Source organism: Convolutriloba macropyga, chromosome 3, assembly GCF_964194025.1.
Source record: "Convolutriloba macropyga chromosome 3, txConMacr16.3, whole genome shotgun sequence".
Lineage (NCBI taxonomy): Eukaryota > Metazoa > Xenacoelomorpha > Acoela > Convolutidae > Convolutriloba > Convolutriloba macropyga.
The window spans coordinates 27,530,491-27,558,211 of NC_134470.1; the positions used below are offsets into that span (position 1 = coordinate 27,530,491).

The window sequence follows — 27,721 nt, forward strand, 5'->3', positions numbered from 1 at the left end:
TTAAAGGGCACAAAACAAACATTTATGGAAGTATTTCCGGCCGTTTATTATGTTTCGCAAAGTTACTGTTAAGTTTAATATAAAAGTTTCCCACTCTTCAGCCCTACTGATGTTTTTAATTTGAACAAGTAATTTAGGAACCATTCGGCCTTTCTGAAGTGAAAATCAATACTGAAGTTTCAGAAAAACCTTTTAAAGAAACTTTAATTTCTTTGAATCATAACAACAGGAAACGCAGTGGTTTTTAAAGTGGATCAACTTAAATTTAGTCTCTCTTCCTAATATATTAATCAAAAACTGGTATTCCTGCTTAAAAGAGACCTCTGGAAAACTGAATTACACAAAAATAGAAACGGTAACGACATATGGTCCTCACTTAGCTTCCATTTCTTTAAAGTCTTTTAGAATCAGATTGATATTCTTTTTAATTCGAATTAATTCCATTTTACTCCATCAGCACTGCTTCAGAACCCTGTCCGTTGAACTAAGTTTGTTTGTTATTTATAGGTGCAGGTTTCCGAAACAGGGCTCTCTACAAGTTATAGAGGACAAAATAAGCATTTATGAAACTATTTCCTGTCGTTTATTAAGTTTCGCAAAAGTTACGGTTAAGTTTAAAATAAAGGTTTCCCACTCTTCAGCCGTACGGATGCTTGTGGATCAAAGAATTAATTTAGGAGCCATTTGGAGTTTTTGAAGTGAATATCAATACTGAAGTTTCAGAAAAACGGTATAAAGAGCCTTTAATTTCTTCAAATGATAACAACAGGAAACGCAGTGGTTTTAAAGTGGATCAACTTGATTCCAATCTCTCTTCCTTATGTATTAAATCAAAACTTATTAGTTTTCTATATAATAGATCTCTGAAAAACTGAATTACCCTAATAAAGAAGCGGTAACGACATATGGTCCTCATGTAGCTTCAATTTTTTTAAAGTCTTTCAGATTCAGGTTGATATTCTTTTTAATTCGAACCAATTCCATTTCCCGCCATAACCACTGCTTTAAAACCTTGTCAGTTGAACTGAGTTATTTTTTGTTATTCTTAGGGTACATGTTTCCAAAACAGGGCTCTCTACAATTTAAAGGGCACAAAACAAACATTTATGGAAGTATTTCCTGCCGTTTATTAAGTTTCGCAAAGTTACTGTTAAGTTTAATATAAAAGTTTCCCACTCTTCAGCCCTACTGATGTTTCTAGATTGAACAAGTAATTTAGGAATTATTCGGGGTTTCTGAATCGAAAAACAATACTGAAGTTTCAGAAAAACGTTTTAAAGAAACTTTAATTTCTTTGAATCATAACAACAGGAAACGCAGTGGTTTTTAAAGTGGATCAACTTAAATTTAGTCTCTCTTCCTAATATATTAATCAAAAACTGGTATTCCTGCTTAAAAGAGACCTCTGGAAAACTGAATTACACAAAAATAGAAACGGTAACGACATATGATCCTCACTTAGCTTCCATTTCTTTAAAGTCTTTTAGAATCAGATTGATATTCTTTTTAATTCGAATTAATTCCATTTTACTCCATCAGCACTGCTTCAGAACCCTGTCCGTTGAACTAAGTTTGTTTGTTATTTATAGGTGCAGGTTTCCGAAACAGGGCTCTCTACAAGTTATAGAGGACAAAATAAGCATTTATGAAACTATTTCCTGTCGTTTATTAAGTTTCGCAAAAGTTACGGTTAAGTTTAAAATAAAGGTTTCCCACTCTTCAGCCGTACGGATGCTTGTGGATCAAAGAATTAATTTAGGAGCCATTTGGAGTTTTTGAAGTGAATATCAATACTGAAGTTTCAGAAAAACGGTATAAAGAGCCTTTAATTTCTTCAAATAATAACAACAGGAAACGCAGTGGTTTTAAAGTGGATCAACTTGATTCCAATCTCTCTTCCTTATGTATTAAATCAAAACTTATTAGTTTTCTAAATAATAGATCTCTGAAAAACTGAATTACCCTAATAAAGAAGCGGTAACGACATATGGTCCTCATGTAGCTTCAATTTTTTTAAAGTCTTTCAGATTCAGGTTGATATTCTTTTTAATTCGAACCAATTCCATTTCCCGCCATAACCACTGCTTTAAAACCTTGTCAGTTGAACTGAGTTATTTTTTGTTATTCTTAGGGTACATGTTTCCAAAACAGGGCTCTCTACAATTTAAAGGGCACAAAACAAACATTTATGGAAGTATTTCCTGCCGTTTATTAAGTTTCGCAAAGTTACTGTTAAGTTTAATATAAAAGTTTCCCACTCTTCAGCCCTACTGATGTTTCCAGATTGAACAAGTAATTTAGGAATTATTCGGGGTTTCTGAATCGAAAAACAATACTGAAGTTTCAGAAAAACAGTTTGAAGAAACTTCAATTTCTTTGAATCATAACAACAGGAAACGCAGTGGTTTTAAAGTGGATCAATTTGAATTCAATCTCTCTTCCTCATATATTAGATCAAAAACTAGTATTCCTGCTTAAAATAGACCTCTGGAAAACTGGATTACACAAATATAGAAACGCTAACGACAAATGGTCCTCATTTGGCTTCCATTGCTTTAAAGTCTTTCAGAATCAGATTGATATTCTTTTTAATTCGAACCAATTCCATTTCCCGCCCAAAGCACTACTTTAAAACATTGTCCGTTGAACTGAGTTATTTTTGTTATTTTTAGGGTACATGTTTCCAAAACAGGGCTCTCTACAATTTAAAGGGCACAAAACAAACATTTATGGAAGTACTTCCTGCCGTTTATTAAGTTTCGCAAAGTTACTGTTAAGTTTAATATAAAAGTTTCCCACTCTTCAGCCCTACTGATGTTTCTAGATTGAACAAGTAATTTAGGAACCATTCGGCCTTTCTGAAGTGAAAATCAATACTGAAGTTTCAGAAAAACGTTTTAAAGAAACTTTAATTTCTTTGAATCATAACAACAGGAAACGCAGTGGTTTTTAAAGTGGATCAACTTAAATTTAGTCTCTCTTCCTAATATATTAAATCAAAAACTAGTATTCCTGCTTAAAAGAGACCTCTGGAAAACTGAATTACACAAATATAGAAACGGTAACGACAGTCTTTTAGAATCAGATTGATATTCTTTTTAATTCGAATTAAATCCATTTTACTCCGTCAGCACTGCTTCAAAACCCTGTCCATTGAACTAAGTTTGTTTGTTATTTATAGGTACAGGTTTCCAAAACAGGGCTCTCTACAAATTATAGAGGACAAAATAAGCATTTATGAAACTATTTCCTGTCGTTTATTAAGTTTCGCAAAAGTTACGGTTAAGTTTAAAATAAAGGTTTCCCACTCTTCAGCCGTACGGATGCTTGTGGATCAAAGAATTAATTTAGGAGCCATTTGGAGTTTTTGAAGTGAATATCAATACTGAAGTTTCAGAAAAACGGTATAAAGAGTCTATTTTCTTCAAATGATAACAACAGGAAACGCAGTGGTTTTAAAGTGGATCAACTTGATTCCAATCTCTCTTCCTTATGTATTAAATCAAAAATTATTAGTTTTCTATATGATAGATCTCTGAAAAACTGAATTACACTAATAAAGAAGCGGTAACGACATATGGTCCTCATGTAGCTTCAATTTTTTTAAAGTCTTTCAGATTCAGGTTGATAGAGGTACAATTAGTTGTTTTGTTGATAAGTAGGCAAGTGCTTAGCAGAATTCTACCAACATGGACTCATTGTGTTGGTATTGTAACAGTCGGGCCCTTCCAATAATTTTATTACCCTAATTCGTCTTGGTAAAAAGGTTATTGATTGGTAAATTTGAAAAAAAAAGTCAACTTTTTAGGTGCTATTGGAGTTCCGCAATAATGGATACCCCAAAATACCATAGTATCCCTACAAATATAGGTGCGTTGCATTTCGCTGATAGTGGGGAGTATCCCCATATATATTGTCTATATGGTTTTATGGAGTTGAGTGGGTAAATTTCTGCTCTGTAAGCGCCGAACCTCGATTATCGGCCATTTTCGGCTAACTCGGCGGTGACATAAAGTTGAAATTTCTTGTTCAAGATCAAGTAGTATAAGTTTTGGATTGCTCAGTAGATGGGGAGTATCCCTATATACATATTGTATCATTTATTTACGGGTTTTGATGGTGTATTTTAGCGAAACCTGAAATTTGGTAGTCAAATTATGTCATTTGACCAAATGAATGAATGAATGGTGTTTTTTGCAATTGAACAAGTTTTTGAGCGTGCTTTTTGTGTTTTCTGGACAATATTCCTGCATAAAATAGACCTCTGGAAAGTTGGTTTAAAAAATATAGAAGCCGTAACGACATACGGTCCTCATTTAGCTTCCATTTCTTTAAAGTCTTTTAGAATCAGATTGATATTCTTTTTAATTCGAACCAATTCCATTTTCCTCCATCAGCACTGCTTTAAAACCCTGTCCGTTGAACTGAGTTTGTTTGTTAATTTTAGGTACAGGTTTCCAAAACAGGGCTCTCTACAAATTATAGAGGACAAAACAAGCATTTATGAAACTATTTCCTGTCGTTTATTAAGTTTCGCAAAAGTTACGGTTAAGTTTAAAATTAAGGTTTCCCACTCTTCAGCCCTACGGATACTTCTGGATCAAACAAGTAATTTAGGAGCCATTCGGAGTTTTTGAAGTGAATATCAATACTGAAGTTTCAGAAAAACGGTATAAAGAGTCTTTAATTTCTTCAAATGATAACAACAGGAAACGTAGTGGTTTTAAAGTGGATCAACTTGATTCCAATCTCTCTTCCTTATGTATTAAAACAAAAATTATTATTTCTGCATAAAATAGATCTCTGGAAAACTGAATTACACTAATAAAGAAGCGGTAACGACGTATGCTCCTCATGTAGTTTCCATTTTTTTAAAGACTTTCAGATTCAGGTTGATAGAGGTACAATTAGTTGTTTTGTTGATAAGTAGGCAAGTGCTTAGCAGAATTCTACCAACATGGACTCATTGTGTTGGTATTGTAACAGTCGGGCCCTTCCAATAATTTTATTACCCAAATTCGTCTTGGTAAAAAGGTTATTGATTGGTAAATTTGAAAAAAGTCACCTTTTTATGTGATATTGGAGTTCCCCAATAATGGATACCCCAAAATACCATAGTATCCCTACAAATATAGGTGCGTTGCATTTCGCTGATAGTGGGGAGTATCCCCATATATATTGTCTATATGGTTTTATGGAGTTGAGTGGGTAAATTTCTGCTCTGTAAGCGCCGAACCTCGATTATCGGCCATTTTCGGCTAACTCGGCGGTGACATAAAGTTAAAATTTCTTGTTCAAGATCAAGTAGTATAAGTTTTAGATTGCTCAGTAGATGGGGAGTATCCCTATATACATATTGTATCATTTATTTACGGGTTTTGATGGTGTATTTTAGCGAAACCTGAAATTTGGTAGTCAAATTATGTCATTTGACCAAATGAATGAATGAATGGTGTTTTTGCAATTGAACAAGTTTTTGAGCGTGCTTTTTGTGTTTTCTGGACAATATTCCTGCATAAAATAGACCTCTGGAAAGTTGGTTTAAAAAATATAGAAGCCGTAACGACATACAGTCCTCATTTAGCTTCCATTTCTTTAAAGTCTTTTAGAATCAGATTGATATTCTTTTTAATTCGAACCAATTCCATTTTCCTCCATCAGCACTGCTTTAAAACCCTGTCCGTTGAACTGAGTTTGTTCGTTAATTTTAGGTACAGGTTTCCAAAACAGGGCTCTCTACAAATTATAGAGGACAAATCAAGCATTTATGAAACTATTTCCTGTCGTTTATTAAGTTTCGCAAAAGTTACGGTTAAGTTTAAAATTAAGGTTTCCCACTCTTCAGCCCTACGGATACTTCTGGATCAAACAAGTAATTTAGGAGCTATTCGGAGTTTTTGAAGTGAATATCAATACTGAAGTTTCAGAAAATCGGTATAAAGAGTCTTTAATTTCTTCAAATGATAACAACAGGAACGTAGTGGTTTTAAAGTGGATCAACTTGATTCCAATCTCTCTTCCTTATGTATTAAAACAAAAATTATTATTTCTGCAAAAAATAGATCTCTGGAAAACTGAATTACACTAATAAAGAAGCGGTAACGACGTATGCTCCTCATGTAGTTTCCATTTTTTTAAAGTCTTTCAGATTCAGGTTGATAGAGGTACAATTAGTTGTTTTGTTGATAAGTAGGCAAGTGCTTAGCAGAATTCTACCAACATGGACTCATTGTGTTGATATTGTAACAGTCGGGCCCTTCCAATAATTTTATTACCCTAATTCGGCTTGGTAAAAAGGTTATTGTTTGGTAAATTTGAAAAAAAAAGTCAACTTTTTAGGTGCTATTGGAGTTCCGCAATAATGGATACCCCAAAATACCATAGTATCCTTACAAATATAGGTGCGTTGCATTTCGCTGATAGTGGGGAGTATCCCCATATATATTGTCTATATGATTTTATGGAGTTGAGTGGGTAAATTTCTGCTCTGTAAGCGCCGAACCTCGATTATCGGCCATTTTCGGCTAATTCGGCGGTGACATAAAGTTGAAATTTCTTGTTCAAGATCAAGTAGTATAAGTTTTGGATTGCTCAGGAGATGGTGAGTATCCCTATATACATATTGTATCATTTATTTACGGGTTTTGATGGTGTATTTTAGCGGAACCTGAAATTTGGTAGTCAAATTATGTCATTTGACCAAATGAATGAATGAATGGTGTTTTTTGCAATTGAACAAGTTTTTGAGCGTGCTTTTTGTGTTTTCTGGACCATATTCCTGCATAAAATAGACCTCTGGAAAGTTGGTTTAAAAAATATAGAAGCCGTAACGACATACGGTCCTCATTTAGCTTCATTTCTTTAAAGTCTTTTAGAATCAGATTGATATTCTTTTTAATTCGAACCAATTCCATTTTCCTCCATCAGCACTGCTTTAAAACCCTGTCCGTTGAACTGAGTTTGTTTGTTAATTTTAGGTACAGGTTTCCAAAACAGGGCTCTCTACAAATTATAGAGGACAAAACAAGCATTTATGAAACTATTTCCTGTCGTTTATTAAGTTTCGCAAAAGTTACGGTTAAGTTTAAAATTAAGGTTTCCCACTCTTCAGCCCTACGGATACTTCTGGATCAAACAAGTAATTTAGGAGCCATTCGGAGTTTTTGAAGTGAATATCAATACTGAAGTTTCAGAAAAACGGTATAAAGTGTCTTTAATTTCTTCAAATGATAACAACAGGAAACGTAGTGGTTTTAAAGTGGATCAACTTGATTCCAATCTCTCTTCCTTATGTATTAAATCAAAAATTATTATTTCTGCATAAAATAGATCTCTGGAAAACTGAATTACACTAATAAAGAAGCGGTAACGACGTATGCTCCTCATGTAGTTTCCATTTTTTTAAAGTCTTTCAGATTCAGGTTGATAGAGGTACAATTAGTTGTTTTGTTGATAAGTAGGCAAGTGCTTAGCAGAATTCTACCAACATGGACTCATTGTGTTGGTATTGTAACAGTCGGGCCCTTCCAATAATTTTATTACCCTAATTCGGCTTGGTAAAAAGGTTATTGTTTGGTAAATTTGAAAAAAAGTCAACTTTTTAGGTGATATTGGAGTTCCCCAATAATGGATACCCCAAAATCACTACATATATAGGTTTGTTGGATTTCGCTGATAGTGGGGAGTATCCCCATATAAATTGTCTATATGGTTTTATGGAGTTGAGTGGGTCAATTTCTGCTCTGTAAGCGCCGAACCTCGATTATCGACCATTTTCGGCTAATTCGGCGGTGACATTAAGTTGGAGTTTTTTGTGCCAAGATTAAATATTATAGTGTTTTGGATTGCTCAGTAGATGGAGAGTATCCCTATTTACATATTGTACCATTTATTTACAGGTTTTGATGGTGTATTTTAGCGAAACATGAAATTTGGTAGTCAAGTTAGGTCATTTGAGCAAATGAATGACTGGTGTTTTTTTTGCAAATGAACAAGTTTTTGGGGCGTGCTTTTTGTTTTTTCTGGACAGTATTTAAGTTCTTGAAGCTATTTGTATCAATTAATGGGGTTAACTCAACATTTTTTCTTTTTTCACGATTTCATCTTTTTCTGTGGATGTTGTTTTATGTCAAAACACACAAAACATCATAACTTTCATGGTGAGGTGGGAAATTCTTTCACCCAGAACGTCAAAGTGGACCAGAATCACACCCACAAATACGCCGGCAACTCTGTTTCACGTTGTTTTACGTCAGTTCCGGAGATTTTGGGCTTCGATTTTAGCCCAAAAAATGGGGTACAAAACAGTATTTTGTTAATATCTGCTAAAGTACTGGACCAAATTAAACGGGAGTCGTCCCATTTTTGTTGGCACTGAACCCCTCTTGCTTGCAGTGTTTAAATGGTTTCCAGTACTTTAGCAGATTATCGTCCTAATAAAAAAGTTATTAATGTTTGAATTCGAAAAAAGTCAAATTTTCGGGCTATCTTGAGTGACCCGAATTTCGGTACATTAAAACACCATAGTTACCTAACAAATGTTAGTGTTTTAGAATTCCCAGGTAGTGGGGAGTATCCCCATATATATTTTATATGGTGTTTTATGTAGTTCAGACCTTGAACTTTGGCTCTGAACAGCGGTCACCTCGCTTTTTTTGGGCATTTGGCAGGGTACCTACTTTTTGCTATAACTTCTTCTAGAGTGCACCGATTGGGCTCATTTTTTAATATGATGCGTATCTCAAGCAGTGCTACAAACCGTGTTAAGGGGGTTTAATTTTGTTCCCCCGTTTTAGAGAAATTGGGCAGCAAACTTGCCCTCGGTTTTAGCCCCACAAGCAGCTGACACCATCCGGCACCAGTTTTGAAGTTTTGAATTTTTTACTTCAGGTTACAAAATTAGTGTTTTGAATAGCTCGTCTAACTTAGATTCTGAATATGTATACTTTATATAGCTTTTTCTGAGGTTTAGGTGTCCAATTTTAGCTCTGAAGGTGGGGTCACTCTCCTCTATGGTCATTTGGTACGATACCTTATAATTGCTATAACTCCTCGAAAAATGTACCGATTGGGCTCATTTTTTAATATGATGCGTATCTCAAGCAGTGCTACAAAATGTACTAAGGGCGTTTGTTTTTGTACAGCCGTTTTAGAGAAATTGGCCAGTAAACTTGCCCTCGGTTTTAGCCCCAGAAGGGGTTGACACCATCCGGTTGACACCATTGACACCTTGAAGCTTTGAACTATGTTGCGAAAGTTAGTGTTTTGAAATCCTCAGTTAGTGAGGAGTCTCCCCATATATATTTTGTATGTAGTTTTACGTAGTTCAGGTGGTGAATTTTAGCGAAACGTTACTCGTACTTGGCCTATTTTGTCATTTGGTACGGTACCTTTATGTTGGATTATCTCGTAGAGTGAACCGATTTTTGATCTGTTTTTTTAATTTGAACTCGGCGTGAGCCGTACTTGGATCCCTGTAAATGGCGTTTCTTTCAGCCGTTTTCGAGAAATTGGCCAGGACACATACCCCCATTTTGATCAATTCGTGTCCGGTACCATTCTTGTTTCTACTTGTGAAAAGCTGAAAATTATTGTTTTAACTGCAAGAATAGGTGCGCTGAACTCCATCTGTAACGGGGAATCTCGCCATATATATTTTGTATAGGGTTTTCCGAGATCTAGGGGGTCAATTTTCACTCTGCAAGTGACCCCCCCAACCCCCGTGAATTTTTCACTCTGCAAGTGACCCCCCCAACCCCCGTGAATTCATGCCCAAAATCATGTAATTTCCTTGGGAAAGTAGGCAAATTGTTGTTTTGGGGTACCAGTATACGCACTGTAGACCCCATGTATTGTGGGGAAACTCTACTCCAATTTTCAGCCATATTGGTTGAGGGGTTGATCTTCTCTCCCCTTATTACTTATGTATACTATTATTCTATGGTGAGGGCGTTTCGCCCCATGGGGTGCACCTCCCCCCCCCCTTGTCCCGTTGAGACGCCGGTTAGTCGGCTCCCCCCACCTCTGGGCTTTGGTGCACCTCATAATGGGGACGTACGTGCGGTGCGGGCGTGTTTTGCGGGCGTCTTTCCTTGCGTTTCGGTGTTTCTCTGTGTTTATGTTTCTTTTCATGTTAGACCAAATGCTCTCTTTTTCAGAGCATTTGTTTGTTTGTTTGGCGCGACAACAGCTGTCTTCAACCCTCAAACTGTGAGTTCGCACGTTGTGCTCTCTTTGCTTTTCAGCGCTCACAGTGATGGCCTGAGCTTTTTTTTGTGCTTGCTCTGAGCCTCCTGTGATGAAGCGCTGCAATTGTTTGAGTCCTGTTAGCACTCATCCAGTGCCTCGTTCTTTTGGTCTCAGTGCTGCGGTGCAGCGCTCTTTCTTGGGCAACACAGTGACGGCTTGAGCGATGCGTGTCTCTCTTTTTTCTTTTGCTCAAGACCGCCTGTGACCAAGAACGGCAATTATTCAGGTCGTGTGTCAGCACTCACCGAGTGCTCTTCAGTCTCCTGTGGTGAGGCGAAGCAATTATTTGAGTCCAGTGTGCACCCACTGAGTGGTTTTTTTCTGCGCTGTACAGAGCTAATTTTCCATCTAGGTGGTCTGAGAAAAAGGAACTTAACACGTTGTCAGATTTCAAGCTGAAAATACTATCTTTATACAGTTTAACAAAGTGTTTTCCAATATAGTGAAGGACTTATTCAAATCAATTGAGGGCCTAAGTAGGAGTGGGAAAGTCCAAATATGCTCTAAAGCAGAAAGAATTATCGTTCTAGGTGGTCTGAGATGAAAGTACTTAACACGTTGTCAGCTTTCAAGCTCAAAATACTATCTTTATACAGTTTAACAAAAAGTGTTTCTCAATATAGTGAAGGACTCATTCAAATCAATTGACGGCCTAAGTTGGAGTGGGAAAGTCCAAATAGGTTCTAAGGGGAGAAAGAATTATCGTTCTAGTTGGTCTGAGATAGAAGTACTTAGCACCTTGTCAGATTTCGCACTCAAAATACTAAAATACTATCTTAAAACAGTTTAACAAAAAGTGTTTTTCAATATAGCGAAGGACTTATTCAAATCAATTGAGGTCCTAAGTAGGAGTGGGAAAGTCCAAATAGGTTCTAAAGCAATAAAGAATTATCGTTCTAGGTGGTCTGAGATAGAAGTACTTAACACGTTGTCAGATTTCAAGCTCAAAATTTTATCTTTACAGAGTTTAACAGAAAGTGTTTTTCAATATAGTGAAGGACTTATTCAAATCAATTGAGGGCCTAAGTAGGAGTGGGAAAGTCCAAATAGGTTCTAGAGCAGAAGGAATTATCGTTCTAGGTTGTCTGAGATAGAAGTACTTAACACGTTGTCAGATTTCAAGCTCAAAATTTTATCTTTATACAGTTTAACAAAAAGTTTTTTTCAAAATAGTAAAGGACTTATTCAAATCAATTGAGGGCCTAAGTAGGAGTGGGAAAGTCCAAATAGGTTCTAAAGCAGAAGGAATTATTGTTCTAGGTGGTCTGAGATAGAAGTACTTAACACGTTGTCAGATTTCAAGCTCAAAAATTTATCTTTATATAGTATAACAGAAAGTGTTTTTCAATATAGTGAAGGACTTATTCAAATCAATTGAGGGCCTAAGTAGGAGTGGGAAAGTCCAAATAAGTTCTAGAGCAGAAGGAATTATTGTTCTAGGTGGTCTGAGATAGAAGTACTTAACACGTTGTCAGATTTCAAGCTCAAAATACTATCTTTATAGTTTAACAAAAAGTGTTTTTCAATATAGTGAAGGACTTATTCAAATCAATTGAGGGCCTAAGTAGGAGTGGGAAAGTCCAAATAAGTTCTAAAGCAGACGGAATTATCGTTCTAGGTGGTCTGAGATAGAAGTAATTAACACGTTGTCAGATTTCAAGCTCAAAATTTTATCTTTATACAGTTTAAGAAAAAGTTTTTTTCAAAATAGTGAAGGACTTATTCAAATCAATTGAGGGCCTAAGTAGGAGTGGAAAAGTCCAAATAGGTTCTAGAGCAGAAGGAACTATCGTTCTAGGTGGTCTGAGATAGAAGTACTTAACACGTTGTCAGAATTCAAGCTCAAAATTTTATCTTTATACAGTTTAACAAAAAGTGTTTTTCAATATAGTGAAGGACTTATTCAAATCAATTGAGGGCCTAAGTAGGAGAGTAGGAGTGGGAAAGTCCAAATAAGTTCTAAAGCAAAAAGAACTATCGTTCTAGGTGGTCTGAGATAGAAGTACTTAACACGTTGTCAGATTTCAAGCTCAAAATTTTATCTTTACAGAGTTTAACAGAAAGTGTTTTTCAATATAGTGAAGGACTTATTCAAATCAATTGAGGGCCGAAGTAGGAGTGGGCAAGTCCAAATAGGTTCTAGAGCAGAAGAAACTATCGTTCTAGGTGGCCTGAGATAGAAGTACTTAACACGTTGTCAGATTTCAAGCTCAAAATTTTATCTTTATACAGTTTAACAAAAAGTGTTTTTCAATATAGTGAAGGACTTATTCAAATCAATTGAGGGCCTAAGTAGGAGTGGGAAAGTCCAAATAGGTTCTAGAGCAGAAGGAATTATCGTTCTAGGTGGTCTGAGATAGAAGTACTTAACACGTTGTCAGATTTCAAGCTCAAAATACTATCTTTATAGTTTAACAAAAAGTGTTTTTCAATATAGTGAAGGACTTATTCAAATCAATTGAGGGCTTAAGTAGGAGTGGGAAAGTCCAAATAAGTTCTAAAGCAGAAGGAATTATCGTTCTAGGTGGTCTGAGATAGAAGTACTTAACACGTTGTCAGATTTCAAGCTCAAAATACTATCTTTATAGTTTAACAAAAAGTGTTTTTCAATATAGTGAAGGACTTATTCAAATCAATTGAGGGCCTAAGTAGGAGTGGGAAAGTCCAAATAAGTTCTAAAGCAGAAGGAATTATCGTTCTAGGTGGTCTGAGATAGAAGTACTTAACACGTTGTCAGATTTCAAGCTCAAAATTTTATATTTATAGAGTTTAACAGAAAGTGTTTTTCAATATAGTGAAGGACTTATTCAAATCAATTGAGGGCCTAAGTAGGAGTGGGAAGGTCCAAATAGGTTCTAGAGCAGAAGGAATTATCGTTCTAGGTGGTCTGAGATAGAAGTACTTAACACGTTGTCAGATTTCAAGCTCAAAATTCTATCTTTATAGAGTTTAACAGAAAGTGTTTTTCAATATAGTGAAGGACTTATTCAAATCAATTGAGGGCCGAAGTAGGAGTGGGCAAGTCCAAATAGGTTCTAGAGCAGAAGAAACTATCGTTCTAGGTGGCCTGAGATAGAAGTACTTAACACGTTGTCAGATTTCAAGCTCAAAATTTTATCTTTATACAGTTTAACAAAAAGTGTTTTTCAATATAGTGAAGGACTTATTCAAATCAATTGAGGGCCTAAGTAGGAGTGGGAAAGTCCAAATAGGTTCTAGAGCAGAAGGAATTATCGTTCTAGGTGGTCTGAGATAGAAGTACTTAACACGTTGTCAGATTTCAAGCTCAAAATACTATCTTTATAGTTTAACAAAAAGTGTTTTTCAATATAGTGAAGGACTTATTCAAATCAATTGAGGGCTTAAGTAGGAGTGGGAAAGTCCAAATAAGTTCTAAAGCAGAAGGAATTATCGTTCTAGGTGGTCTGAGATAGAAGTACTTAACACGTTGTCAGATTTCAAGCTCAAAATACTATCTTTATAGTTTAACAAAAAGTGTTTTTCAATATAGTGAAGGACTTATTCAAATCAATTGAGGGCCTAAGTAGGAGTGGGAAAGTCCAAATAAGTTCTAAAGCAGAAGGAATTATCGTTCTAGGTGGTCTGAGATAGAAGTACTTAACACGTTGTCAGATTTCAAGCTCAAAATTTTATATTTATAGAGTTTAACAGAAAGTGTTTTTCAATATAGTGAAGGACTTATTCAAATCAATTGAGGGCCTAAGTAGGAGTGGGAAGGTCCAAATAGGTTCTAGAGCAGAAGGAATTATCGTTCTAGGTGTTCTGAGATAGAAGTACTTAACACGTTGTCAGATTTAAAGCTCAAAATTTTATCTTTATAGAGTTTAACAGAAAGTGTTTTTCAATATAGTGAAGGACTTATTCAAAACAATTGAGGGCCTAAGTAGGAGTGGGAAAGTCCAAGTGGGTTCTAGAGCAGAAGGAATTATCGTTCTAGGTGGTCTGAGATAGAAGTACTTAACACGTTGTCAGATTTCAAGCTCAAAATACTATCTTTATACAGTTTAACAAAAAGTGTTTTTCAATATAGTGAAGGACTTATTCAAAGCAATTGAGGGCCTAAGTAGGAGTGGGAAAGTCCAAATAGGTTCTAGAGCAGAAGGAATTATCGTTCTAGGTGGTCTGAGATAGAAGTACTTAACACGTTGTCAGATTTCAAGCTCAAAATACTATCTTTGTACAGTTTAACAAAAAGTGTTTTTCAATATAGTGAAGGACTTATTCAAATCAATTGAGGGCCTGAGTAGGAGTGGGAAAGTCCAAAAAGGTTCTAAAGCAGAAGGAATTATCGTTCTAGGTGGTCTGAGATAGAAGTAATTAACACGTTGTCAGATTTCAAGCTCAAAATTTTATCTTTATACAGTTTAACAAAAGTGTTTTTCAATATAGTGAACGACTTATTCAAATCAATTGAGGGCCTAAGTAGGAGTGGGAAAGTCCAAATAGGTTCAAGAGCAGAAGGAATTATTGTTCTAGGTGTTCTGAGATAGAAGTACTTAACACGTTGTCAGATTTAAAGCTCAAAATTTTATCTTTATAGAGTTTAACAGAAAGTGTTTTTCAATATAGTGAAGGACTTATTCAAATCAATTGAGGGCCGAAGTAGGAGTGGTAAAGTCGAACTAGGTTCTAGAGCAGAAGGAATCATCGTTCTAGGTGGTCTGAGATAGAAGTACTTAACACGTTGTCAGATTTCAAGCTCAAAATACTATCTTTGTACAGTTTAACAAAAAGTGTTTTTCAATATAGTGAAGGACTTATTCAAATCAATTGAGGGCCTGAGTAGGAGTGGGAAAGTCCAAAAAGGTTCTAAAGCAGAAGGAATTATCGTTCTAGGTGGTCTGAGATAGAAGTAATTAACACGTTGTCAGATTTCAAGCTCAAAATTTTATCTTTATACAGTTTAACAAAAGTGTTTTTCAATATAGTGAACGACTTATTCAAATCAATTGAGGGCCTAAGTAGGAGTGGTAAAGTCCCAATAGGTTCTAGAGCAGAAGAAATTATTGTTCTAGGTGGTCTGAGATAGAAGTACTTAACACGTTGTCAGATTTCAAGCTCAAAATTTTATCTTTATAGAGTTTAACAGAAAGTGTTTTTCAATATAGTGAAGGACTTATTCAAATCAATTGAGAGCCTAAGTAGGAGTGGGAAAAACCAAATAGGTTCAAGAGCAGAAGGAATTATTGTTCTAGGTGTTCTGAGATAGAAGTACTTAACACGTTGTCAGATTTAAAGCTCAAAATTTTATCTTTATAGAGTTTAACAGAAAGTGTTTTTCAATATAGTGAAGGACTTATTCAAATCAATTGAGGGCCGAAGTAGGAGTGGTAAAGTCCAACTAGGTTCTAAAGCAGAAGGAATTATTGTTCTAGGTGGTCTGAGATAAAAGTATTTAACACGTTGTCAGATTTCAAGCTCAAAATCTTATCTTTATACAGTTTAACAAAGTGTTTTTCAATATAGTGAAGGACTTATTCAAATCAATTGAGGGCCTAAGTAGGAGTGGGAAAGTCCAGATAGGTTCTAGAGTAGAAGTAATTATCGTTCTAGGTGTTCTGAGATAGAAGTACTTAAAACGTTGTTCGATTTCAAGCTCAAAATTTTATCTTTATAGAGTTTAACAGAAAGTGTTTTTCAATATAGTGAAGGACTTATTCAAATCAACTGAGTGCCTAAGTAGGAGTGGGAAAGTCCAAGTGCGTTCTAGAGCAGAAGGAATGATCGTTCTAGGTGGTCTGAGATAGAAGTACTTAACACGTTGTCAGATTTCAAGCTCAAAATACTATCTTTAGACAGTTTAGCAAAAAGTGTTTTTCAATATAGTGAAGAACTTATTCAAATCAATTGAGGGCCGAAGTAGGAGTGGGAAAGTCCAACTAGGTTCTAAAGCAGAAAAAATTATTGCTCTAGGTGGTCTGAGATAGAAGTACTTAACACGTTGTCAGATTTCAAGCTCAAAATACTATCTTTATACTGTTTAACAAAAAGTGTTTTTCAATATAGTGAAGGACTTATTCAAATCAATTGAGGGCCGAAGTAGGAGTGGGAAAGTCCAACTAGGTTCTAAAGCAGAAGGAATTATTGTTCTAGGTGGTCTGAGATAGAAGTACTTAACACGTTGTCAGATTTCAAGCTCAAAATCTTATCTTTATACAGTATAACAAAGTGTTTTTCAATATAGTGAAGGACTTATTCAAATCAATTGAGGGCCTAAGTAGGAGTGGGAAAGTCCAAATAGGTTCTAGAGCAGAAGGAATTATCGTTCTAGGTGTTCTGAGATAGAAGTACTTATAACGTTGTCAGATTTCAAGCTCAAAATTTTATCTTTATAGAGTTTAACAGAAAGTGTTTTTCAATAGTAGTAGTAGTAGTAGTAGTAAAAGACTTGAATTTACCATTGAAGGATTTTTGACAGTACTAGAAAAGATCTTTACAGAAGGTAGCAGTAAAGGAAAATATATGAATTAAAGGAAATATTCTAAAATATATTCAACATCTGCAAACGGCACAGCGACATTTGATTGACCATGTACAGGTTCTTGATATATCGTATTTTAAATCACGTAGACTGACGAAGAAACCCTTTAAGAGCGATTTAATATTTGCAGGGGGAAATAAAATGTTTATATCACTAGAATCATTAAAATTGTTGACCAAAAGAGTTACTCTGTTAAAAAATGATGTTTCAGTGACCGATTTGCGTGGGTATTTAGAAACCAGGTACTGTTTGTTCTCGCTGCGTAAAGATCTGTTCTTCTTCTTAAAAATGAAAAAATTTTCGAACGTAATACAACTCTTTCCTGTAGCGATGGTAGCAAAAAGTTTCAGATCAAGGTTTAGAAGCTGGTATGCAATGGGAATCGTATCAGCAGCCAACAATAAATCACTATAGCTCTTTTTACCAAAACACCAACGCAAACATTTTTTGTTAAACTTCTCGAGTAATCGCAAATGAGTTAGACCGGCATGCCAGGCAGGAGAACCATACAGTAACACAGACAAAACACAAGCCGAATACAGGTTGAATTTAACTTTGTTCGGCAAACTGTATGGGACATTGTGTCTGAGGTAATTGAAGTTCTGTTTTGCTTTGTTTAGCTTTGTTTAGATCGAATGTGAAAGTCCCATCTTAGACAGCTAGTAACTTCAATGCCAAGATCGGTCGTTGATTCCACTTTCCGCAGTTTTTCGTTGTTTAAGAACAAATCACCAGTAGTTTTCTTTGAAATATGGATATAAGAACATTTTGATGCATTGAACTTCAAGCTGTTAGAATTGGACCAATTATACAATCGATTGATGTCCTCCTGACTGTCACCAAAAACATTTGTTGAAGAGCACACCAACTTGGTATCATCCGCAAAGCAGTAACAATTGGAATTTTTGGGAAGAGACAGCATATCGTCTATATAAACCAAAAACAACAGTGGTCCCAAAACACTTCCTTGGGGAACACCACTACCTATAGATACAATGTCAGAAAGGTTTCCATCGATACAAACTCGTTGCGTTCTATCCGCCAAATATGATCTAATTAAGTTTCTAAACTCGAGGTCTAATCCAAAATAGGCCAGTTTACTAATAAGGGTTGCATGATTGACAGTATCAAATGCTTTACTGAAGTCAAGGTATAGTACAATTTGCTCCCAATTATTGTCAAAATTGGCATACAACTCGTCTATGAAGAGAACAAGTTGTGTAATTGTTGAATGACCCTGTTGAAAACCGTGCTGATTAGAATTAATTTTGTGTCGAATCTTCGAATATAAATAATTAAAGATTATTCTCTCAAATACAAGGGAAAGTCGTGGCAGAATAGATATAGGGCGATAATTTTCTATGTCAGACTTTAATCCTTTCTTGTGAATAGGTGTTACATGAGCACATTTCCAGAATAATGGCCAGCAAGTTGTTCGTAAGATAAAGCGAAAGAGAGAATGAACATAAGGTGCAAGCAGTTCGGAACAAGAACTGTAAATAAAAGGTGGAATACCGTCACAAGCCGCAATAGTACCTGTCGGAATATCTCTAAGAAACTCGCATAGCTGAAGACTGTCGAAACAAATTTCTGACAGGAAAATATCCGAGGTGGTTTCTTGAACGAAGTCAACAGAACCGTTCGAGAGTTCGGAATAGACTGATTTGAAGAAAGAATTGAAGAGGTTAGCCTTGTCGAGAACTGTTTCAGCTTCAGTAAACTTCCAATATACCTTACTTGGTAGACTAGGTCTACCACTAAGCCGCTTCAATAACTTGAACGCATCATTAGTCGAAAAGAATTTGGCAGAACTCAAAAAAGAAGCTTTGTCGAGTTCGATAAACTGAGAAACGTCATTTTCAAGTTTTCTGATGGCTAAGCCACCGGCTTTCCGCCTCCTGGCAGTCTCCAATTTGTTGAGATAATGAACGGTTAAGGATGAATAAAAGAAGGGCAAAGAACGCCTCTTTTTGCGCTTCAACGCTAAGGAAGAGGACAATGCATTCTGAAAGTTGGATAACCAGAGAGAAGAAAAGCATTGGTTTAAGTTCCCATTTATAGGCGAGTTTGGCAGTTGGCTATCAATGTTAAGAGATTGCAGGAATGCTGTCTCGTCAAAACTGCTCAGCGAATACTCTGATAAAAAGTTATTGCAAGGAATATATTTCGCTGAGTATGTCAAGAGGACGGGTGTATGATCTGAAAGTTTGGAACTTAACAGCTCGTAGTCCCAAGCCTCAGCTTGCGAGACAAATGCTAAGTCTAAAATATTTCCGTGTTTATGAGTTGGATTTCGGATAATTTGATCCATCAGGAAATCTTGAGCCAAAAAATCTATTAATATTTGCTCATCGGATCGAGAAGACTTCATGCAGTCCCAATTCACAGAAGGGAAATTGAAGTCACCCAAAATAATCGTATGCAACTCTCCCGAACAATTGTTCACTCTAATTTTCTCAAAGTTAGTCATAACAAAACGTAGCTTTTCTGTGGCTTCCGACATAGATACATAAAACTTGGAGCCTTTCGGAGGTAGATAAACAAGCACTAAACCTAGATATGATGATTCAAATTTAAGCAAGCAACTGATAAAAAGTTCTTCAATTCGGACATCTGAAACCTCGATTGAATTGGAAAATGAATTACTGATTGCTAAAAGGAGTCCTCCGTGCTGCCTTTCCGGCCTGTTGAACCGTCCAATTACAGTGTATGGAAGCCCACAGAACACAGCCGGATCCGGTACCGAAACATCAAGCCAGGTCTCAACAATTCCAATTAGGTCGGGTTGTTTTGCTATCAGTAGCTCAGTCAAGGTGAGGCGTCTATCCAACATGACTAAGCTTTGAACGTTAAACATTAGAACTTTTAGATCCAAGCAGTTGCTTGTTTCATTTCGTAGTCATTTTCGTTCAGTCACTCTTCCGTTTCTGATCACAAAGCTCTTGTTAGTGTATTTCTGCTGTAGGCTGCGTTTTTCGACGCGCAGTTGATATTGTGCTTCTCGTTCAGATTTCGTTAGGTCCGGGTCTACAAATAAATTTGAGTAAGACTTAGAGTCTTTCAATTTTTTCGCATTTCCTAAAAACTGTTTGCGTTTCAAAACGCTCTTGAACTTCAACAATAAAAGCTGTCGGCTATTTTCAGCGTTCTTCTTTCCGATGCGTAAGGAGTCAAAATCGTCAGAATTGAGTTCTACGCCAATTTCTTGGGCGAGATTCTGTACTAAAACGCTATCGTTTGGAGAATTGGAAGGAACAGAGCCCTTGATAATCAGGTTAAGCTTTTTGTTATCTTGTTCAATTTGCTCTTGCCGGATTTCGCGAGCTATACAAGAGCGAGCTTTGTTCTCTTTCGTGAGATTATCTACCAACACGTTAGCATAGCTTTTTGGGTGGTTCTCTTTCATTGCAGCGCAGAAACCACAGAAAAAAGGTCTGCTGCAATCATAGGTGCTCGGAACACAGACTTTAGTAATAACAGGACAGTCCTCGTTACTGCAGCGGATCTCTTTTTCGGTAAAATTCTCCTTAGCAGTTTGAGCTCGTGTAGGCATGGTAATAATTATCTACTAATCGTACACCTAAGAGGCCGTTCACCACTGTAAACGGTAGCTTAGAAAATAATTGTCTCAATCTAATCGTATACCTATGAATCCGTTTACCACTGTAAACGGTAGCTTAGTATCTCTGACAAATACCAATGAGAGCTGTAGACGATAATCCAATTTTGTTCGTCTGAGGGGAACAACCGAGCCAGATGCCAATTTATTATCATAAACCAGATCACTAAAATCCCTTCGTAGACAAGGGCTACCCAAGAATAAAATCTGGTTCGTCGATCAAATTAACTGAAACACTACTTATTAAATAGCAAAGATTGCTATTTAATAAGTTTATCACAACAATATAGTGAAGGACTTATTCAAATCAATTGAGGGCCGAAGTAGGAGTGGTAAAGTCCAACTAGGTTCTACAGCAGAAAAAATTATTGCTCTGGGTGGTCTGAGATAGAAGTACTTAACACGTTGTCAGATTTCAAGCTCAAAATACTATCTTTATACTGTTTAACAAAAAGTGTTTTTCAATATAGTGAAGGACTTATTCAAATCAATTGAGGGCCGAAGTAGGAGTGGGAAAGTCCAACTAGGTTCTAAAGCAGAAGGAATTATTGTTCTAGGTGGTCTGAGATAGAAGTACTTAACACGTTGTCAGATTTCAAGCTCAAAATCTTATCTTTATACAGTATAACAAAGTGTTTTTCAATATAGTGAAGGACTTATTCAAATCAATTGAGGGCCTAAGTAGGAGTGGGAAAGTCCAAATAGGTTCTAGAGCAGAAGGAATTATCGTTCTAGGTGTTCTGAGATAGAAGTACTTATAACGTTGTCAGATTTCAAGCTCAAAATTTTATCTTTATAGAGTTTAACAGAAAGTGTTTTTCAATATAGTGAAGGACTTATTCAAATCAATTGAGGGCCTAAGTAGGAGCGGGAAAGTCCAAGTGGGTTCTAGAGCAGAAGGAATTATCGTTCCAGGTGGTCTGAGATAGAAGTACTTAACACGTTGTCAGATTTCAAGCTCAAATTACTATCTTTATAGAGTTTAACAAAAAGTGTTTTTCAATATAGTGAAGAACTTATTCAAATCAATTGAGGGCCTACGTAGGAGTGGGAAAGTCCAACTAGGTTCTAAAGCAGAAGGAATTATTGTTCTAGGTGTTCTGAGATAGAAGTACTTAACACGTTGTCAGATTTCAAGCTCAAAAAACTATCTTTATACAGTTTAACAAAAAGTTTTTTTCAATATAGTGAAGGACTTATTCAAAGCAATTGAGGGCCTGAGTAGGAGTGGGAAAGTCCAAATAGGTTCTAGAGCAGAAGGAATTATCGTTCTAGGTGTTCTGAGATAGAAGTACTTATAACGTTGTCAGATTTCAAGCTCAAAATTTTATCTTTATAGAGTTTAACAGAAAGTGTTTTTCAATATAGTGAAGGACTTATTCAAATCAATTGAGGGCCTAAGTAGGAGTGGGAAAGTCCAAGTGGGTTCTAGAGCAGAAGGAATTATCGTTCCAGGTGGTCTGAGATAGAAGTACTTAACACGTTGTCAGATTTCAAGCTCAAATTACTATCTTTATAGAGTTTAACAAAAAGTGTTTTTAAATATAGTGAAGAACTTATTCAAATCAATTGAGGGCCTACGTAGGAGTGGGAAAGTCCAACTAGGTTCTAAAGCAGAAGGAAATATTGTTCTAGGTGTTCTGAGATAGAAGTACTTAACACGTTGTCAGATTTCAAGCTCAAAATCTTATCTTTATACAGTATAACAAAGTGTTTTTCAATATAGTGAAGAACTTATTCAAATCAATTGAGGGCCTACGTAGGAGTGGGAAAGTCCAACTAGGTTCTAAAGCAGAAGGAATTATTGTTCTAGGTGTTCTGAGATAGAAGTACTTAACACGTTGTCAGATTTCAAGCTCAAAAAACTATCTTTATACAGTTTAACAAAAAGTTTTTTTCAATATAGTGAAGGACTTATTCAAAGCAATTGAGGGCCTGAGTAGGAGTGGGAAAGTCCAAATAGGTTCTAGAGCAGAAGGAATTATCGTTCTAGGTGTTCTGAGATAGAAGTACTTATAACGTTGTCAGATTTCAAGCTCAAAATTTTATCTTTATAGAGTTTAACAGAAAGTGTTTTTCAATATAGTGAAGGACTTATTCAAATCAATTGAGGGCCTAAGTAGGAGTGGGAAAGTCCAAGTGGGTTCTAGAGCAGAAGGAATTATCGTTCCAGGTGGTCTGAGATAGAAGTACTTAACACGTTGTCAGATTTCAAGCTCAAATTACTATCTTTATAGAGTTTAACAAAAAGTGTTTTTAAATATAGTGAAGAACTTATTCAAATCAATTGAGGGCCTACTTAGGAGTGGGAAAGTCCAACTAGGTTCTAAAGCAGAAGGAAATATTGTTCTAGGTGTTCTGAGATAGAAGTACTTAACACGTTGTCAGATTTCAAGCTCAAAAAACTATCTTTATACAGTTTAACAAAGTGTTTTTCAATATAGTGAAGGACTTATTCAAATCAATTGAGGGCGTAAGTAGGAGTGGGAAAGTCCAAATAGGATCTAGAGCAGAAGGAATGATCGTTCTAGGTGGTCTGAGATAGAAGTACTTAACACGTTGTCAGATTTCAAGCTCAAAATACTATCTTTAGACAGTTTAATAAAAAGTGTTTTTCAATATAGTGAAGGACTTATTCAAATCAATTAAGGGCCGAAGTAGGAGTGGGAAAGTCCAACTAGGTTCTAAAGCAGAAAAAATTATTGCTCTAGGTGGTCTGAGATAGAAGTACTTAACACGTTGTCAGATTTCAAGCTCAAAATACTATCTTTATACTGTTTAACAAAGTGTTTTTCAATATAGTGAAGGACTTATTCAAAGCAATTGAGGGCCTGAGTAGGAGTGGGAAAGTCCAAATAGGTTCTAGAGCAGAAGGAATTATCGTTCTAGGTGTTCTGAGATAGAAGTACTTATAACGTTGTCAGATTTCAAGCTCAAAATTTTATCTTTATAGAGTTTAACAGAAAGTGTATTCCAATATAGTGAAGGACTTATTCAAATCAATTGAGGGCCTAAGTAGGAGTGGGAAAGTCCAAGTGGGTTCTAGAGCAGAAGGAATTATCGTTCCAGGTGGTCTGAGATAGAAGTACTTAACACGTTGTCAGATTTCAAGCTCAAATTACTATCTTTATAGAGTTTAACAAAAAGTGTTTTTAAATATAGTGAAGAACTTATTCAAATCAATTGATGGCCTACGTAGGAGTGGGAAAGTCCAACTAGGTTCTAAAGCAGAAGAAAATATTGTTCTAGGTGTTCTGAGATAGAAGTACTTAACACGTTGTCAGATTTCAAGCTCAAAAAAACTATCTTTATACAGTTTAACAAAGTGTTTTTCAACATAGTGAAGGACTTATTCAAATCAATTGAGGGCCTAAGTAGGAGTGGGAAAGTCCAAATAGGGTCTAGAGCAGAAAGAATGATCGTTCTAGGTGGTCTGAGATAGAAGTACTTAACACGTTGTCAGATTTCAAGCTCAAAATACTATCTTTAGACAGTTTAACAAAAATTGTTTTTCAATATAGTGAAGGACTTATTCAAATCAATTGAGGGCCGAAGTAGGAGTGGGAAAATCCAACTAGGTTCTAAAGCAGAAAAAATTATTGCTCTAGGTGGTCTGAGATAGAAGTACTTAACACGTTGTCAGATTTCAAGCTCAAAATACTATCTTTATACTGTTTAACAAAGTGTTTTTCAATATAGTGAAGGACTTATTCAAATCAATTGAGGGCCGAAGTAGGAGTGGAAAAGTCCAACTAGGTTCTAAAGCAGAAGGAATTATTGTTCTAGGTGTTCTGAGATAGAAGTACTTAACACGTTGTCAGATTTCAAGCTCAAAATCTTATCTTTATACAGTATAACAAAGTGTTTTTAAATATAGTGAAGAACTTATTCAAATCAATTGATGGCCTACGTAGGAGTGGGAAAGTCCAACTAGGTTCTAAAGCAGAAGAAAATATTGTTCTAGGTGTTCTGAGATAGAAGTACTTAACACGTTGTCAGATTTCAAGCTCAAAAAAACTATCTTTATACAGTTTAACAAAGTGTTTTTCAACATAGTGAAGGACTTATTCAAATCAATTGAGGGCCTAAGTAGGAGTGGGAAAGTCCAAATAGGTTCTAGAGCAGAAAGAATGATCGTTCTAGGTGGTCTGAGATAGAAGTACTTAACACGTTGTCAGATTTCAAGCTCAAAATACTATCTTTAGACAGTTTAACAAAAATTGTTTTTCAATATAGTGAAGGACTTATTCAAATCAATTGAGGGCCGAAGTAGGAGTGGAAAAGTCCAACTAGGTTCTAAAGCAGAAGGAATTATTGTTCTAGGTGTTCTGAGATAGAAGTACTTAACACGTTGTCAGATTTCAAGCTCAAAATCTTATCTTTATACAGTATAACAAAGTGTTTTTCAATATAGTGAAGGACTTATTCAAATCAATTGAGGGCCTAAGTAGGAGTGGGAAAGTCCAAATAGGTTCTAGAGCAGAAAGAATTATCGTTCTAGGTGTTCTGAGACAGAAGTACTTATAACGTTGTCAGATTTCAAGCTCAAAATTTTATCTTTATAGAGTTTAACAGAAAGTGTTTTTCAATATAGTGAAGGACTTATTCAAATCAATTGAGGGCCTAAGTAGGAGTGGGAAAGTCCAAGTGGGTTCTAGAGCAGAAGGAATTATCGTTCCAGGTGGTCTGAGATAGAAGTACTTAACACGTTGTCAGATTTCAAGCTCAAATTACTATCTTTATAGAGTTTAACAAAAAGTGTTTTTCAATATAGTGAAGAACTTATTCAAATCAATTGAGGGCCTAAGTAGGAGTGGGAAAGTCCAACTAGGTTCTAAAGCAGAAGGAATTATTGTTCTAGGTGTTCTGAGATAGAAGTACTTAACACGTTGTCAGATTTCAAGCTCAAAAACTATCTTTATACAGTTCAACAAAAAGTTTTTTTCAATATAGTGAAGGACTTATTCAAAGCAATTGAGGGCCTAAGTATGAGTGGGAAAGTCCAAGTGGGTTCTCGAGCAGAAGGAATTATCGTTCTAGGTGTTCTGAGACAGAAGTACTTAACACGTTGTCAGATTTCAAGCTCAAAATTTCATCTTTATAGAGTTTAACAGAAAGTGTTTTTCAATATAGTGAAGGACTTATTCAAATCAATTGAGGGCCTAAGTAGGAGTGGGAAAGTCCAAATAGGTTCTAGAGCAGAAGGAATTATCGTTCTAGGTGTTCTGAGATAGAAGTACTTATAACGTTGTCAGATTTCAAGCTCAAAATTTTATCTTTATAGAGTTTAACAGAAAGTGTTTTTCAATATAGTGAAGGACTTATTCAAATCAATTGAGGGCCTAAGTAGGAGTGGGAAAGTCCAAGTGGGTTCTAGAACAGAAGGAATTATCGTTCTAGGTGGCCTGAGATAGAAGTACTTAACACGTTGTCAGATTTCAAGCTCAAATTACTATCTTTATACAGTTTAACAAAAAGTGTTTTTCAATATAGTGAAGGACTTATTCAAATCAATTGAGGACCGAAGTAGGAGTGGGAAAGTCCAACTAGGTTCTAAAGCAGAAGGAATTATTGTTCTAGGTGTTCTGAGATAGAAGTACTTAACACGTTGTCAGATTTCAAGCTCAAAATACTATCTTTATAGTGTTTAACAAAGTGTTTTTCAATATAGTGAAGGACTTATTCAAAGCAATTGAGGGCCTGAGTAGGAGTGGAAAAGTCCAAATAGGTTCTAGAGCAGAAGGAATTATCGTTCTAGGTGTTCTGAGATAGAAGTACTTATAACGTTGTCAGATTTCAAGCTCAAAATCTTATCTTTATACAGTATAACAAAGTGTTTTTCAATATAGTGAAGGACTTATTCAAATCAATTGAGGGCCTAAGTAGGAGTGGGAAAGTCCAAATAGGTTCTAGAGCAGAAAGAATTATCGTTCTAGGTGTTCTGAGACAGAAGTACTTATAACGTTGTCAGATTTCAAGCTCAAAATTTTATCTTTATAGAGTTTAACAGAAAGTGTTTTTCAATATAGTGAAGGACTTATTCAAATCAATTGAGGGCCTAAGTAGGAGTGGGAAAGTCCAAGTGGGTTCTAGAGCAGAAGAAATTATCGTTCCAGGTGGTCTGAGATAGAAGTACTTAACACGTTGTCAGATTTCAAGCTCAAATTACTATCTTTATAGAGTTTAACAAAGTGTTTTTCAATATAGTGAAGGACTTATTCAAATCAATTGAGGGCCGAAGTAGGAGTGGGAAAGTCCAACTAGGTTCTAAAGCAGAAGGAATTATTGTTCTAGGTGGTCTGAGATAGAAGTACTTAACACGTTGTCAGATTTCAAGCTCAAAATCTTATCTTTATACAGTATAACAAAGTGTTTTTCAATATAGTGAAGGACTTATTCAAATCAATTGAGGGCCTAAGTAGGAGTGGGAAAGTCCAAATAGGTTCTAGAGCAGAAAGAATTATCGTTCTAGGTGTTCTGAGACAGAAGTACTTATAACGTTGTCAGATTTCAAGCTCAAAATTTTATCTTTATAGAGTTTAACAGAAAGTGTTTTTCAATATAGTGAAGGACTTATTCAAATCAATTGAGGGCCTAAGTAGGAGTGGGAAAGTCCAAGTGGGTTCTAGAGCAGAAGGAATTATCGTTCCAGGTGGTCTGAGATAGAAGTACTTAACACGTTGTCAGATTTCAAGCTCAAATTACTATCTTTATAGAGTTTAACAAAAAGTGTTTTTCAATATAGTGAAGAACTTATTCAAATCAATTGAGGGCCTACGTAGGAGTGGGAAAGTCCAACTAGGTTCTAAAGCAGAAGGAATTATTGTTCTAGGTGTTCTGAGATAGAAGTACTTAACACGTTGTCAGATTTCAAGCTCAAAAAACTATCTTTATACAGTTTAACAAAAAGTTTTTTTCAATATAGTGAAGGACTTATTCAAAGCAATTGAGGGCCTAAGTATGAGTGGGAAAGTCCAAGTGGGTTCTAGAGCAGAAGGAATTATGGTTCTAGGTGTTCTGAGACAGAAGTACTTAACACGTTGTCAGATTTCAAGCTCAAAATTTCATCTTTATAGAGTTTAACAGAAAGTGTTTTTCAATATAGTGAAGGACTTATTCAAATCAATTGAGGGCCTAAGTAGGAGTGGGAAAGTCCAAATAGGTTCTAGAGCAGAAGGAATTATCGTTCTAGGTGTTCTGAGATAGAAGTACTTATAACGTTGTCAGATTTCAAGCTCAAAATTTTATCTTTATAGAGTTTAACAGAAAGTGTTTTTCAATATAGTGAAGGACTTATTCAAATCAATTGAGGGCCTAAGTAGGAGTGGGAAAGTCCAAGTGGGTTCTAGAAC

At 35.7% G+C, this 27,721-nt stretch overlaps 2 protein-coding genes across 2 annotated transcripts in view; both read right to left on the reverse strand.

Annotated features, from left to right (window-relative positions):
- The window catches only part of LOC142336122 (ribosomal RNA small subunit methyltransferase NEP1-like), a 77,893-nt gene extending 57,241 nt beyond the window's left edge, over positions 1-20,652 (reverse strand). Inside the window, exon 1 of the mRNA XM_075384673.1 lies at positions 20,630-20,652. The gene's annotated coding sequence lies outside the window, so the exon portion shown is untranslated. The remainder of the gene's footprint in view (positions 1-20,629) is intronic.
- The window catches only part of LOC142336121 (glutarate-semialdehyde dehydrogenase-like), a 137,052-nt gene that overhangs the window by 35,163 nt on the left and 74,168 nt on the right, over positions 1-27,721 (reverse strand). The gene's annotated exons all lie outside the window — the stretch shown is intronic.